Source organism: Balearica regulorum, chromosome 7, assembly GCF_011004875.1.
Source record: "Balearica regulorum gibbericeps isolate bBalReg1 chromosome 7, bBalReg1.pri, whole genome shotgun sequence".
Taxonomy (NCBI): Eukaryota; Metazoa; Chordata; class Aves; order Gruiformes; family Gruidae; genus Balearica; species Balearica regulorum.
Genome location: NC_046190.1, coordinates 30,887,135 through 30,901,331, shown reverse-complemented (window position 1 = coordinate 30,901,331; position 14,197 = coordinate 30,887,135). Strand labels below are relative to the sequence as shown.

Below are 14,197 nucleotides of genomic sequence, written 5' to 3'. Positions count from 1 at the left end.
TTAATTCTCAGAAACGAGAATGTGCCACCTCCATGAGCTGTGGGGCACAGCAATGCAAAGATCACATGCCTATGTAAATCAAGACTTGGGACTTTGATATAAAGGATAGCGCAGGTGGTTCTAGAAGATGCATTATAGAATAGAGGTTTTAAATGTACCTGGTTCCACATGTCTGGGTGGTGTTTTTCTGTTAGACCGTGTCACCTAATAGCCATTATTTTTCTGCAAGGAGACCCAGAGCCAAGCATTCCATATGAAGTGGAGCAGAAAGTTCCTCAGGTGGGGACAAGTTATTAAAAAGGTTTTCTTGGTAATGTCTGTGAAGGAATAAGATTGAAATTAAATCAACTTAGTGGTACCTATCTTTTGGTAAATATATCAGTCAGTGTAAAGTTGTATCCTGAATTTAAAGACTGTTAATCTTCTGCCTCATACAATGCTAATTCATTCTTTCCTTGGCACTCATACCTTCTCTTTTCACTCATCACCTGGTGATAGTACATTACAGTTTATTATTCAATTTCTGTTAACCAACAAGGGGAAAAGTTAATGCTATGTCCCCAGCTTCTGGACCTTGTAAAAGATTTCAGAATACACAGGAGGACATTAAAGCGCCCTGGTCCCCTGTAAGTGGCAACCCGTAAGAGACTGTCATCTAAAACTACTTTGTCTTTTTAAGTTCAGAGCTATATGGTTGCAAAGTAATCTATTTCTAGGCGTGTGGTTAGAAATACAACTGTCATTTGTCCAAGACGTTTTGGACCTCAGGACTCCAACAATCTTAAAATACTACAAGGACTTTCCTTCAGGAATATTTTTTCCTTCTTTCTTGCTTTCCTATGCCTATCCTAAGCCAAGAAGTTGTTGATAATCCATTCAAAGTCTTTTGAACTCCATCCCCTAGACCTATGAAAACAAGCTTTTGATTTCAAGTGATAAATACAGATGCTATTAATTCATATTAATATGTATACATAAGCAATACTAACTTGGAAATACCTATGTGCTCACAGGTAAATAACTATAGAAATAGCTTTAGAATTTCTAGCTGCCAACTTACTACCAAACCAAACAGAATAGTCAAAAGATCCTATTTCCTTCTATCACTCTCCCAGCAACCACAAAGATAATGCCACTTGAAACAGAATTTCTGATTTTCTTCCAGTAACACTGACCTCCTTGGTCAAGCAGAGGGGTTCTATGGTATGGCCAGAATACAAGGATCTGTTCCCATTCAAACCTGATTTGTCCCATTGTATGACAAGACAGAGTGTCACCATAAATGAAAGTCAGACCTTCAGGCAAATTCAAATTTCAAGTGTTAGGCTGTGGTGCTCCCTTGAAGAGCACAGTACACGGTGAACTGTCGTTTTCCACAGTAGGAAAGATGTACCCCAGTGTCTCTGCAGACCTCTAGGAAACTCAAGTATGAAGTTGTCCTCCCTGACTCCTGCTAAAGATAGACTGATTTTGACCATGAATGGGAGATAGAGATACACTTAAACAGGAGTACCTCTAGCAATTTAAGGGCTCCTATGACAAATGATCTTTGTTGCACATTTGTTTACTAATAACATGCATCATGTCAGAACTGCACTGCCAGTTATGACACAGGTCATTTTGTTCCTCCCTAGTACCTAGCCTGGCTTAACCCTGCAAGTTAATCAACCTCATTCTTTAATTCCAGCAATAGAAGCTCTTTTTTTTTTAGACTCAGTAATATCACATTCCTATAGATAAACAACTGAAATAAGTCATCACAGAAACAGGAAAACAGAGGAGTGAAAGCAAGGAACTTTTCAAATGACATAATGCAATTGCTCTGTATTTGCATTTAATACAGTTATTTACTGGAACTGTTTGGAAATTATTTCACTAGCTCCAGCACTGCTGATTTTTACTAGTTTTTTTCTTGCAGACATGAAGATTCTTTAAGATTACCTTAGGAACAGATGCAGTAATTTTCCTGCATTATCTATTACTACAGTGGTAAGTCCTTTACAATTTATTTTTGCTGGCACTGTCTCATCATGAAGACTTTGAAGTTTTGGGGTATTTAAGGAGAGATTTCTTTTTTAATGTAACATTCTAATACCCTGTTTCCTAAAAAGGAATCTCTTTCAATACACAGAGCACAGTCTCCTGTATGGTTTGAACATAAAACATTTAAGTAATGCAGGCTACTGTTGAAGTGGTATGTGAAGTAGTCCAAATAATAATGGAAAGCTCAAGGCTAATTCAAAGTCCTGTTTCTTGGGTCTAGTAATACTAGTGAACAGAAAAATTAAAGATGTTTAAAAAAAGCCAGACCCCAGCATAATGAAGTTTTTTATCACGTGCTGTGTTTCTCCCATAGCTATGTCCTGAGGGTGGATTCAACTCGCTAATCTTAGCAAGAGTTTTACCCCTTGTTTCTGCTAGTCATCTATGCCCTCTATAGTGTGGAGACAGACAGGCAGCCCTAGACGGTGGCTGGTTCTGGCTGATCTTAGACACCTATCTTAATGGGATGAGTTGGGATGGACAGCACACAGCTAGTTCAGAAGAGACAACTAAGTTTTCAATGGCTCGGGCTATTAAGATGAATATCCACTTTTCTGAGGTCTTCATTATCTCTGCATAAAAATTTCCTGTCAATCATAAGAATTTTATCCCTTGTGATTATAACTTTTTTTTTACATTTCCAGAAAGCTGTTACGGGAGCCCTGGGAGATGTCCAAACATTTCTGTCTTAATGGGGATACAGATTCTTTTGGCTTGAGTGCTGATTTTTCTGGAATTTTCAGTGGGTATGCTCCATAGAATCAGATACTAGCATTTATGCTGGTCCCAGCTGGAGATTTACTCTTCCATGGAGTAAGACAGAAAAAAATGAAGCCATGTGAAAGCTTCATATGAGCTAGGTAAATGCTTGCCTTTTTACAGCTTGCAGACAAGCTTAAAACTGAATGAGCAGTATTTGGTAGACAATACTTTCTTAGAATACAGAAGTCAGTTATGTCAAAAGGACATAAATTATTTAATTTGCAGAAGACCTCAAATTTGCTGACAATAATAGAAAAGTAAAATAGAATAGAGGAAAAAAAAATTATCTTTAAATCTGACCACAACTTCAGAGATTGAGAAAGCACTGTCTTGTGTAATATATATTACTTTCCCTGTTGCTGTTATTTCATTTAATACAAACTATTCAACATATTGCAAAGAAATAAACCAACATCTAGGCTTGGTGAGAAATTGCCCAAGTTACAGTTGAAAACCCTCTAGTATTATTCCAAATTTCTATTTAGAGTGCCACCATTTTCTCAAAAGATACTTTACCTGGAGACCATTTCAGTTTCAACACAGTACTTCGCTTCTAAAATTCAGTAAAGGGGAAATGACGAATTCATATTATAGCTGACAAATAACGTTCTTTACTCAAATTTGTTGAAAAAGGACAGAAGAAATGCCAGCTTTTCTGTATCTGCTTTTTGTACTAACAATTGATGGTTAGGAGAAGCTGTTCAAGCCTCAGGCAAAACATAACAAACATCTGTTGTAAACAAAAATCTTTGGTAGCATTCTAGATACTGCAGTCTAGCCTGAAGAAAGATTTCTGCCTTAACCCTCCAATGCAAAAAAGATTCTAAACAGTTGGAGTATTGCGTAATTGAAGACCTATGACTTTCCTGAAGAAAGGAAAGACAAAGAGGGAACTTGGTTTCTTTGTCCCATGTGATCAAGGCAAAAGCATCAGTTGAAGAGAAGAAATAGTTCAGAGAAGGATGAAAGGCCTGGGAAGGTAATTGCTGCTTTCACAGCCAGGGATGCATGGATCTGGTTGGGAGAAGTCCAAACTGCCAGGCTGACAGGCTCCTTGCAGGACCCCAGGCACTGCAGGAGGACAAACGCCTGAAATTCAGGTTTAGTTTGACAGTGAACACAGTTTAAGTGTTGATCTGCGCATCAATTGTCGCAAGAATAATTACACTGCTCTTTACATCTCTTGCTATGCAAGTCCAATATGTGGATACTCTTAATCTTTTTGTCTTAAAATAGTAAATCTTAAATCAGTCCCATGCTATAATTATTGTCTTCAGCTGAAGACAGACACCCATGCTTCCAAGAACATCTGCATATTTTGTCAACTGGCAAAAGGCTTCAGTTAAAGCAGACATGGTTATTTTGATAAGTCATGTAAATGAGCCCCATATGCCCTGAAGGCACACAGAAGTTTCATGGCTATTTCCTTAGCATTATAGGAGTTTCCCTGGGAAGCCTACAATCTTGTTTCAGAATAACACAGCACAGTGAAAATAATCACATACATTTTTGCAAACATCAACCAAATATATTTCTAGAAGAACTGTTTAGTTATAAAAATATATGCATATATTTATCTTTAGAGGAGAGGAATTGCTACTGACTATACATCATCAATAAAGACACTAACTCAGAATATTAATTTCATCAAAGACTAACTAATGAAATCTCATGACTGTCAGATTGACAAAATGGATGAGTTTAAAATTGGATTTTATTAACAGATGTGTGTGTGGGGAAGTGTTTCCATTGTGATTTCTCAGGTACAAGAACAGGAAAACAACTTGCAAACAGCTGGACAAAGAAAACCTATATAATTTTAGTATATTTTTATTTCAACAAAGGCGACAGTAGTATATGGGAATATGCTGGGAAAAATATACCTTGATTACCATGGTACAAAGTCTAGTTATAACCATGTCTACAAAGTCAAGTTATAACCAAATCTTATCAAATTCTGAGTTATATTATTCCAAAGGAATTAAAGGAGTTCATAGTCCATGAATGAGTATCCGTATGGCTAACTCCTCATGTCAGCATTCACTTTTAGGTTAGGTTCTTTGTAATAGAGAGCTTTTTCAGATTTTCATCTTCCGAAGATGTGTGGGGTTTTTTTCCTGAAGTTGCATTCTTAGCTTGTCAGAGTGTGGAACTGTTGTTTTCATATGATCCATGTTAGACTTTTTGACCCCTGCTGTGTTCCTACTGCTCTTCTGGCTAATAGACCCCGGTCAACAAGGAAGAATTCACTTTCCCTCCTACAGTCAGAGTCACAGAATAGCTGAGGTTTGACAGCACTTCTTTAGACCATCCAGTCCCTCCCCCTGCTACAGCAAGTTGGTCAGGACTCTGTCCAGTTGGGTTTTGAATCTCTCTAATGATGGAGATTCTGTAACCTCTCTGGGCAACCTGTGCCAGCATTTGACCACCTTCACAGTAAAAAAAGTGTTCAGATGGAAACTACTGGTTTAAAATTTGTGCCCTTTGTCTCTTATCCTGTCTATCTCATTCTTTGTATTAAAGCAAAATGTCTGAAACAAGATTTTCATTGTACAATATTTGTTCTGATAATGACTTTATCTCAATAACAGCTGCACTAAACAACCAAATGCCTTCGAGTTTAATCTAGTTCTTCAGAAGTGTTAGGTTAGTATAGTTTTATAATAATGTGACTATTGACACAAATATTCAGGTGAAATCTCATGGGAAAATGGCATGTTTACACAGACATATGGTAAAGGTGTCTGTTCTTTGACTTGCAGTAGCAGCTAAAAAAATGAGTTGCTGACTTTTTTTTGGTACTTAATCCTGCCAAGTCACTAGTATGTCATAGGGCAAATCTTTTACAACATTTATTTTTGAAACATATTTATAGCTAGGACAAATAAAAAACTCTGCTAAAAGAGCATTTTTATGCCACAGTCATCGTTACATTTCATAATGTAAATTGTGAACAGGAGTTCTGAAATTTGAAGTCCTTTTAACAGTACAGAGACAGTATGATCAAGGGAAACTGCTGAGTTTCATCTCGGCTCATATAGCATCATAAAAGTTGCTAGCAACACATGACTGAAAACTGTTATTCCTAGAGAAATGGACGAAATCTTAAATAATCCAGTTCAGTTGCTGAATTCCAGATACAATTTGTGAGACAACTGAAATTAAGTACTGGTGTATTTGTAAAACTAGAACTGATGTCAGACAGCAAAATGTACCATCACTAGGATATGGAGTGTCTGCCATTCCATAGTAAAGCTGGAATTTTTCTCTTTCAAAATTTGTGCCCCAGTCTCCTAAAGCCTTGCTTTCCAGTTCCCAACTCTTTTATTAAAACACAACCATTTATTCTTACAGAGGACCAAAGAATGGTTTGTGCTTTACTCCGTTAAGCACATTGCCTACTATTGTATTTAATGTCCTTCCACAGAAGCTGGTCTAACTTCAATGGAGAAACAATTCATTATGCTACTGGAAAATCAGCTGCAAATGATATCTGTGGGCTGGATTACAGCTGCCCCTCTCCTTTGTTTCTCCGCATGACACACACTTTGTTTTTAATGACTTTATTCCTGTGATTTATGTTTCTGGTGTAGTTTCATGAATTTTGGGGAGGGATGCTGCCAAGTCAGGAAAATGTGCCATTATTTCTGTTGGTATTTGCTGTAACTGTTATGGTGTAAAGAGAAGCTGTGCAAGTTCTGTAGGTAAATATCTTTCATTAGATGAACTGGCATAATTGGAAAAATTAGATAGTTTTCAGACACACACACAAATTAATGTGTGGTAACAAGTTGGCAGGGCAGGTAAAAGCAGCAGCTTTCAAAACTAAAACCAAATTGCAAATAATTCCTCAGTTTAGTTAGACAAGTACCCTGCACAAAAGATCATCAGCATGTTTGAGTCCTACGTATGCACTTTCAGAAAAGTGCTTTGAGTGACCTCACAATAAGTATATAGGTGAAATTCCATAACAAGTGCTCCAAAATGCATGCACAGGTGATCATTAAAGGACTAAAATACCAGCTCCCTGTGGGTGAATATTTCTCATAGAATGATGACTCAATGCTGATCATTAAGCAAAACATGCAAAACACCTTCCAGTTTGGAGCATATATATTCATAACTCTACTGGCTACCAAAAATTAAGAACTCAGCCTCAGTGGAATGTTGGAGAATGCAAAATAGTTGCTCTTTTTAAAGCCCCCCCTCCATTATTTTTCTGCACTCTGTGAATCATGAAGAGCCTTTCACTGCAATAATGTCTAACAAGCAGAGGTAAGAAATTCAGTAGAAGCACCATCAAAGTACCACAACAAAAGCCTGAGAAATAGCAGTGATTAGAAACTATTCCCAACATAGGGAATGTTAATGTTGCATTACTCTGTTAGATTTCTGGTTTTATTCAGCATCTCAGTTCTTAAAGCCTCATTCTTATACAAACCCCAAGTTCCTAAATCTTCAGCTAGTCAGTCTGGGTGCTTCAGTTGCACGCACTTCTCTGGAATGTGAATCTCAGAGTTCTGATCATCAAGCCTTGAAAATCAGAGCTTTTAACGAGGCTATTTAGGACGTGGTTTTTTAATAAAATAAAAGATGTTGCATTGAAATCTGTGAACCAAAAATTCATTTTAAGAGGAATGATTTCTCTTCCAATCATTAGGAAAGGACAGAAAGGGAACTTGTGTCTCAGCTGGTTTGTTCTGGTAACTTTTTGAAAGGCACTTGCATATCAGGAAGAGAGTTGCTGAGCTGAAAACTGGTTTTGTAGTATGACTGTCATTTAAATTATACAAAGCTTTCCAAGAGAGGCTGTGTTAGCTTGCAGATTTATGTGTGTTCAAGCTAAAGAGTAATTTGGCTTGGACCAAAATAACTTCATGGATCAGACTTCAGCCTTTCTTCTCCCTGACTTTTATGGTGACAACTTGAAACTATGTTCTTTCTTACATCCAGAATCCTTTTACAAACCTGCAAAAGCCCCATCAATATTTGATTTAGATCATTGAAATATGGTTTCAGAGGCACAGATTTGCTGAGCTGCATACTGTTGGAGGCTGGAAGAGTATTCTAGGGAAATCTCACCATATTCTTGCATTCTTTCTTGGCATGCTGCTTTTAGTCCCTAGATGTCAGGCTAGACAGACCTTTGGACTGACTCAGAATGGTCATTCTCATACTCTTGTGTTCTTACAGATACTTATTAAATATCAACATCTTTCTCTAATGCAACAGATGATTTAAAATAATTATTAAAAGAAAAAATCCCTCATGAGATCTCTTGCTCTAAACTTCCAAAATGTCAGAAGATTGCAAATCCAAATTTAAGATCCTAAATAAATGGCCAGATGGTATTTAGGGTGACAACAGTGCAATGTAGTAAGACTCTGCATTTGAGAAAATGTGCTCATTTATTAAGAATTTAATTTAGCAGAAAGAATTTAGTAGTGAGATTTTAATAAGAATGTGAGACTCGGGGTCTGTCAGGGAGCTGAGTGCACTAATAGGTCTTAATTGCCCTGACCAGCCTCACCTGACACCCCGATCAACCTCCTCCATCCATGCGTCCAGGGGCTGCATTTAAGCTTAGGCCTGGCTCTGCACTCCCTGCCTGAGCCTATCACAGCTATGCCTGTGCCTAGCCATGGGCCTCACTGATCTGGCCCTGGGTATGGTCACTGACTCTGACTTTTGCTCCCAGGTTTGCCTCAGGCCTGCTTTGCTGGCATGGACTTGCCTGATAGCCCAGACTCTCAGCTGATCCTGGCTACCATTCCTGGGTCTGCCTGGCTCACCTCACTTGTGTGCTGTGGGATGGTGCCCTGGTTGTTGAGGCTTCTGCCTTCCTGATTTATTATCACCCTCCTGGCTCATACAGAGCAGCTGGTCTTTGCTGTTCCCTGACACAGTTCAACGCTCATATTCTAGTCTTAAATGCTTGCTTTTCTTTATTTGTAGGTCAATTTTTGTTTGTTTGCTTTAGTGTTTGAACACCTGACTGTTTAACCATCTCAAAACATCCCCATGAGAAAAGAAATACTACTCTTTCTGCTCTATGGGTATTGAGCTGGAGCTGCAGCAGAAACAAGTCATTTGTTAAATCATCAAGTTCTTCTGGAGAAAGAGTTCCTGTAGTGCTCAAATCAGCACAGTGAGTGGAAAAAAAACCTCCATTGTTTTCCCAGTGTAAAGCAGCTCTGGAGGGCTCATCCAGAAACTAGAGTTTGTCAGGTAACAAGTATTGCTAGGAAGGGAACATGCTTTGGCTTCTGTACAGAGCTTGGAAACTCCTTCTGTGGCAGAATCTTTCTTGGGCAGGTTATACAAGCTTTGCAGTTGCTTTGTAACGGGGAGTCCAGATCCTCAAGCTGTAAGAGCTGAGTTAGTAGAGCCATGTTGACTCATGTTATCTGAGGAGTAGATCCATGATAAAAGCACAAAACTGCTTAATTCTGTAAGGGCAATTAGACCTGGGAGTTTATTGTATGTTCTGTGGAATATCTATTTTGGTGAACTGTAAAATTGAGTCCTAACAGATATACTGTTCCTTAAATGTGAAATGTTTATGCTCAGAAAATAGGTTTGAGTTTCTTTGGTATCTAGCTTCAGAATGCAGCCATGAGATTATTTTTCTCTTGTTTTTATGGAGTAACCAACATGATCATTGTTGACTGGCTGTCTGCAAGACACTAGGGCACGTTGAGATCACTGCAGTTGTCTGATGATGCTAACTAGTTCTGATTGCTGCACAAGGATATTTCTCTGTGAACTGCAAAATAAACAGCCCTGTTCTCTCACTTTAAAAGAAATCCAAGAAAGTAATTCTACCACAAGTCAATGAATTTGAAAACAAAAAGACTGAGCAGACTGTTAAGTATGTCCTTAGTGAGCAATATAATAGCAACAGTTTGTACTGATTGCATGGCTAGGATTTTTTGAACTTATCTTCACTTAAATTTGTGAAGACAGAATTGACTTTATTTCTCATTATCTCTTCTCCCTGACAATCAGTTAGTATAAATAAACACTGCAAAAATGTAGCATTTTCACTTCTTGTGTCAAAGGCAGCAGCAATGCATTTGTTTAGTAAAATATTCTTTGTATAGTAAGGGCAAAGGCTTAACTTTTTGGCTGGGTAGTGGGTTTTTTTGGGGTGGAGCAAGAGAGGATGAGAATTTTACTCTTAGTAAATTACTTTTTGTTACTAAAGCTGCAAAAAGGGGTAAAACCACACAAAATGTTTTTGTAACCAGGGAAAAATGCCTCTAAATATCTATTCTTTCTCAAGGTATTCTGCAGTCTTAAGTCCCGTTACTGAAACTGTGCTTAGAAAAGAGCACATTGATTTTCTTACTAGGAAAAGTAGTAGCTGAATCATTCACTCAGAAGTGAGATAAGGTCTGTCTAAATCCGATGTCCCTCATCATGGGATCTACTTGTTTATTATCCAGGGAGATGTCAGTCACCTCCTTCTGGTGACATTCTTAAATTTCTGTTTATACAAGAAGGAAACTATATGGTGGTGTGCAAAATAGCTCAACTGCTTTGGGGAATCAGGCTCAGAAATTAAGTCCATGTTCAAGGACGCATGTTTTGGTGTTTCAAGCATATTTGTAGCCATCTCAAAAGAGCAGAAAGAATGCAGTGCCTAGCTTTCCCAATCACATAAATGAATTTCAAGATACTCTTTCAGTGAAAAATTATTATGGTAAGTAGAGATGACATGTTTGTCTATGCTTGTCTGCTGTGCTGCAAAATTACCACCCAACTACGTTTTCATGATTTGCAGCATTGTCTGCAAGTCATGAACAGGAATGCTGGTTCCATAGGGAGCAGGCAGAACTATAAACGTAAAGTGAGAAATAATAGTTTGGTTTTCTGAGGATCACTGCCAGTGTTTTTTATCACTTTCGTTCATATAGGTTTGCTTTTGAGATGTTTGTTTATTCAGAAGGCTTTCTCTTTTGCTTTTTAAACTCTGAAAACAGTCTTCAAACAGATGTCCACATTTGTATTAAAACAAAACCCTGAGTTTCAATTGACTTTTTATTGTAACCATACTGAACTACTCACCAATTCATCACCAAAAATTTAAGCAGAGTATATTTGTTAAGGAAATTCATGACACTACCGGGGAATAGAAGCCCACCATGTTTGCATTCCTCCCATGCCTAGAAATGTTAGGCAAGTCAAAGCATTATACCAGCACAGAACAGAAAGTCTCTGCTCCAAAGAGATTGTTATCAAGGTATAGGGAGACAAGAAATGGAGGCATACTGGCAGGAGAGTAGCAGGTAACAATAAGACAATATAGGCCAGTGCTGACAATATGGCCAGCAGGCTCTGTGTGCTTGCAGCCTAGCTACTGTCAACGTTTCTTGTTGCCACTGCCACCAGCATGAGGAGCTGCATGAAGACAAGCAAATCATGCATGTTGGAAACTGTGTCCAGTGACTGATGGCAATGAGCATCACTGGCTGACAGGATATGAGAGCTGGCAAGCCAATGCTGTCTGAAAGATGATGGGTAAGCTGGAGATAGATAATCCATCAAGGCCCTTGGAAGTGAAGACCAGCAATATGTATCTGATTTAACAGAAAAGAGAGGATGGGCAAAGAAGGGGATGTATGGCAATAACAGTCAAAGCAACGGGCTAGGAGAGGACAGAACATGAAAAGGGCTCAGACTGAGCTGGACATAACTGCACTGGCACACTTGCATCCTGTCTGCAGCCTTATGATAATTGCCCTGTACGTTCCATTAATTAAGATCAGAGAAAAAGGATGTCATAGCAACTGAAACAGAAGTCAGTGAGGATCCAGAGGAGGCATTTAGCAGAGTGGGTATTAATAAAGATGCACTGCAGAGTTAAACAAAGAAGAATCTCTGTTCCTTTAGAGGGTTCATATGAACACTTGGGAAATCAGAGTCCAAGGTGATGACAGGCTGGATGATAGCCCTAGCAGAAGAGTTTATAAAGAAACGGGCACATAGCTTTACACTTCTGTAAACTGAGAAGCTCTGCTTATAGAACTGTTGTAGATTCTCTTCTTGCTTAAGCATTAGGTCAGTTTGATTTTGCACTTCGTGTGAAAGGTTTCAAGTTGCAGCAGGGAGAAACTCCTCAGAATGTCTCTGTTCTCAATGGTCATGACAGAATCCTGCCCAAATCTTCAACACTGTTGTAGTCTGAGCCAAATACTCCGTCTGCTTCAGCTGCTGCTGGTTGTTTCGTCAGGGGCAGGACATTTGTCACTGAAATCTTTTACAGACTCGGCTATACCTCCTCTATTATTTTTAATTTGTGCTCACTCTTCAGGCTGTTTTCACAACCAATTTGAATAAAAGATTTTGAAAATTCAGTGAGGTTAGTGAGTGGTCTGTTTCTCCCTCTCCATCCTGCCCCAATTCCTGAAAGCACAGGGCACAGCGCAGTCTAGAACAGCAAAGCACAAGGTACCTGCAATAGCTGTGAGCTGCTGAGACTTAAGCTGCAGTCACTGATAAAGCTGTCTGCTTATTAGTGCAGTAACATAATTTTCTCCTACTGGTGGACTGACAATCGTAGGGATGTGGAGGGTTTTTTTAACAGAATCAACAATGGTATTTCTAGCAAGGATAGGATTTATTTCACAGGGATGTTGTAAGACAAGACAGTATGTGCAAGGAAAACTAGTTGTATAACCAGGAGGTCAGTATATGTATTCTCTGTGGATCATTTGAAGACAATAGTGCTATTACCAAAGGAGAAACATGATAATTCTTTAATATCAAATGAGACCACACTTTGTTTTAATTCTGGTTATCATGAACTATTATTTCTCAAACCCCAGGGTTTTCATTTTGATTACTATGTGTGGGTACAAATTGCTTCTTATTGTTCCTCTTCCTTTAATCTTTTCATCGGAGACCTGGCTGTCTCCATTACTGTCCTCTATCTTACCTGTCAAGATATTTCTGCAGCCCCTCCCCATGATAGGCTCTAGTCACTGAGTTCTTTCTATTTCAGAAGTAATTACTACATAAGCAGATGAGATTAAAAAACAATCAAAAACCAAATAGTACCAGTTGTTCTTCCCGTAAGCAGCACAAGCTCTCTATTAATGCTGACCCAAACCTGGCACTGCTGCCTGTCACTGGCCACTGTGTGCATTTCTAATGGCAGTCAGTACCTCACTAGGGGAAAATGTTTGATAAATAGAATTTCTCTGCAATTTTATTTCTCACCCCTTCTCTACCAATAATCCTTTTTTTAAATCTGAGTCCTACCCTAGCTGGGAAACACACTATTCTGCTATATCTTTGCATAAGCAAATCTTTCATAATGCCTGCTTCCAACAAAGATGACAAGGCAGCTTGGAGACCACCATGTCTGACCCCACATTTCAGCCCACTGCAGACTAAGTTGCCTGTGGCTCAGACCTGATTTATTATGGGCAAGAGAGCAGCAAGGGAAGTTTCCTTTAAGTTTTTTGTCTAATTATTGCCTGAAAGATGGGGAGATTGTTCTTTCTGCAATGATACAGCAACTTATCTATTGTTTTTAAAATATCATTTATCCCTGCCTACAGTAGGCACTAAACTGCACCAGGACAATCAGCTTTATTTCACACATGTCAGAAGGTCTGGAAAGGTGAGAGCTTTTATTTGGGAACTGGCAGTAGGGAAGCTTCCAGCTGAAATTATTTGAGAAGAGTTTGGCTAAGCAGAGTTCCCTGGAGAAGAGTAGGCTTTGGACATCATAGATTAAGCCACAGGAAACAGGGAAGGATGAATCTGAGAGCTCAGCCCACAAAATAAGGTAAGAAGCTTTTTTTGGAGGTATTGCAAATCCAATTTGGCTGGTCTGGAGAGGTCTTTGTGTGACCACTTTGTCTTCAGAGTCTGTGACGAAGGACAAGATGGACAGAGCTGGGTTGATCTTTTCAAGCTACCTGGCCTTGAAGCCATAAGCCACTAGAGAAAGCTGGAAATACTACTGGGGAAACTAAGGCAGATCACCTGCTGGTTTGTGTCTTGCCATAGAGTGGCAGTCTAATGCCATGTTACAGAGATAAATTCATACTGTTGAAAAGATCACTGATACAATCTTTTCATCTCAGTGGAAAAGACTTTATTTATTATTTTTTTTAAGTGTTAGGTAAAAAACTTGTGTTTGAATGGACTTTTCTAAACCACCCTTTCTGGTCTGGCCATTCTGTACTAAGTCGAGCCCTGGGATTCTCGCTCTCCTGCTGTGGGGCTAAACAGCTCAACAGTGTTACATGCTTGCTGGCTGCACCCTGCGGTTCATGCTTTTGCTGTTCACTGTAGATCTTGGCTACACTATAAAATTAGAACTACCTATGAAGTGAAATATTCACTTCTACAGCTGAGCAGAAACCACGTTGATTTA

The 14,197-nt window shown here is 38.8% G+C and overlaps 1 protein-coding gene across 2 annotated transcripts in view; it reads right to left on the bottom strand.

The window, feature by feature from the left end:
* The window catches only part of WAPL (WAPL cohesin release factor), a 158,322-nt gene that overhangs the window by 99,196 nt on the left and 44,929 nt on the right, over positions 1-14,197 (bottom strand). For both annotated transcript variants that reach the window (XM_075758737.1, XM_075758736.1), the window contains one exon: positions 159-317. The gene's annotated coding sequence lies outside the window, so the exon portion shown is untranslated. The remainder of the gene's footprint in view (positions 1-158; positions 318-14,197) is intronic.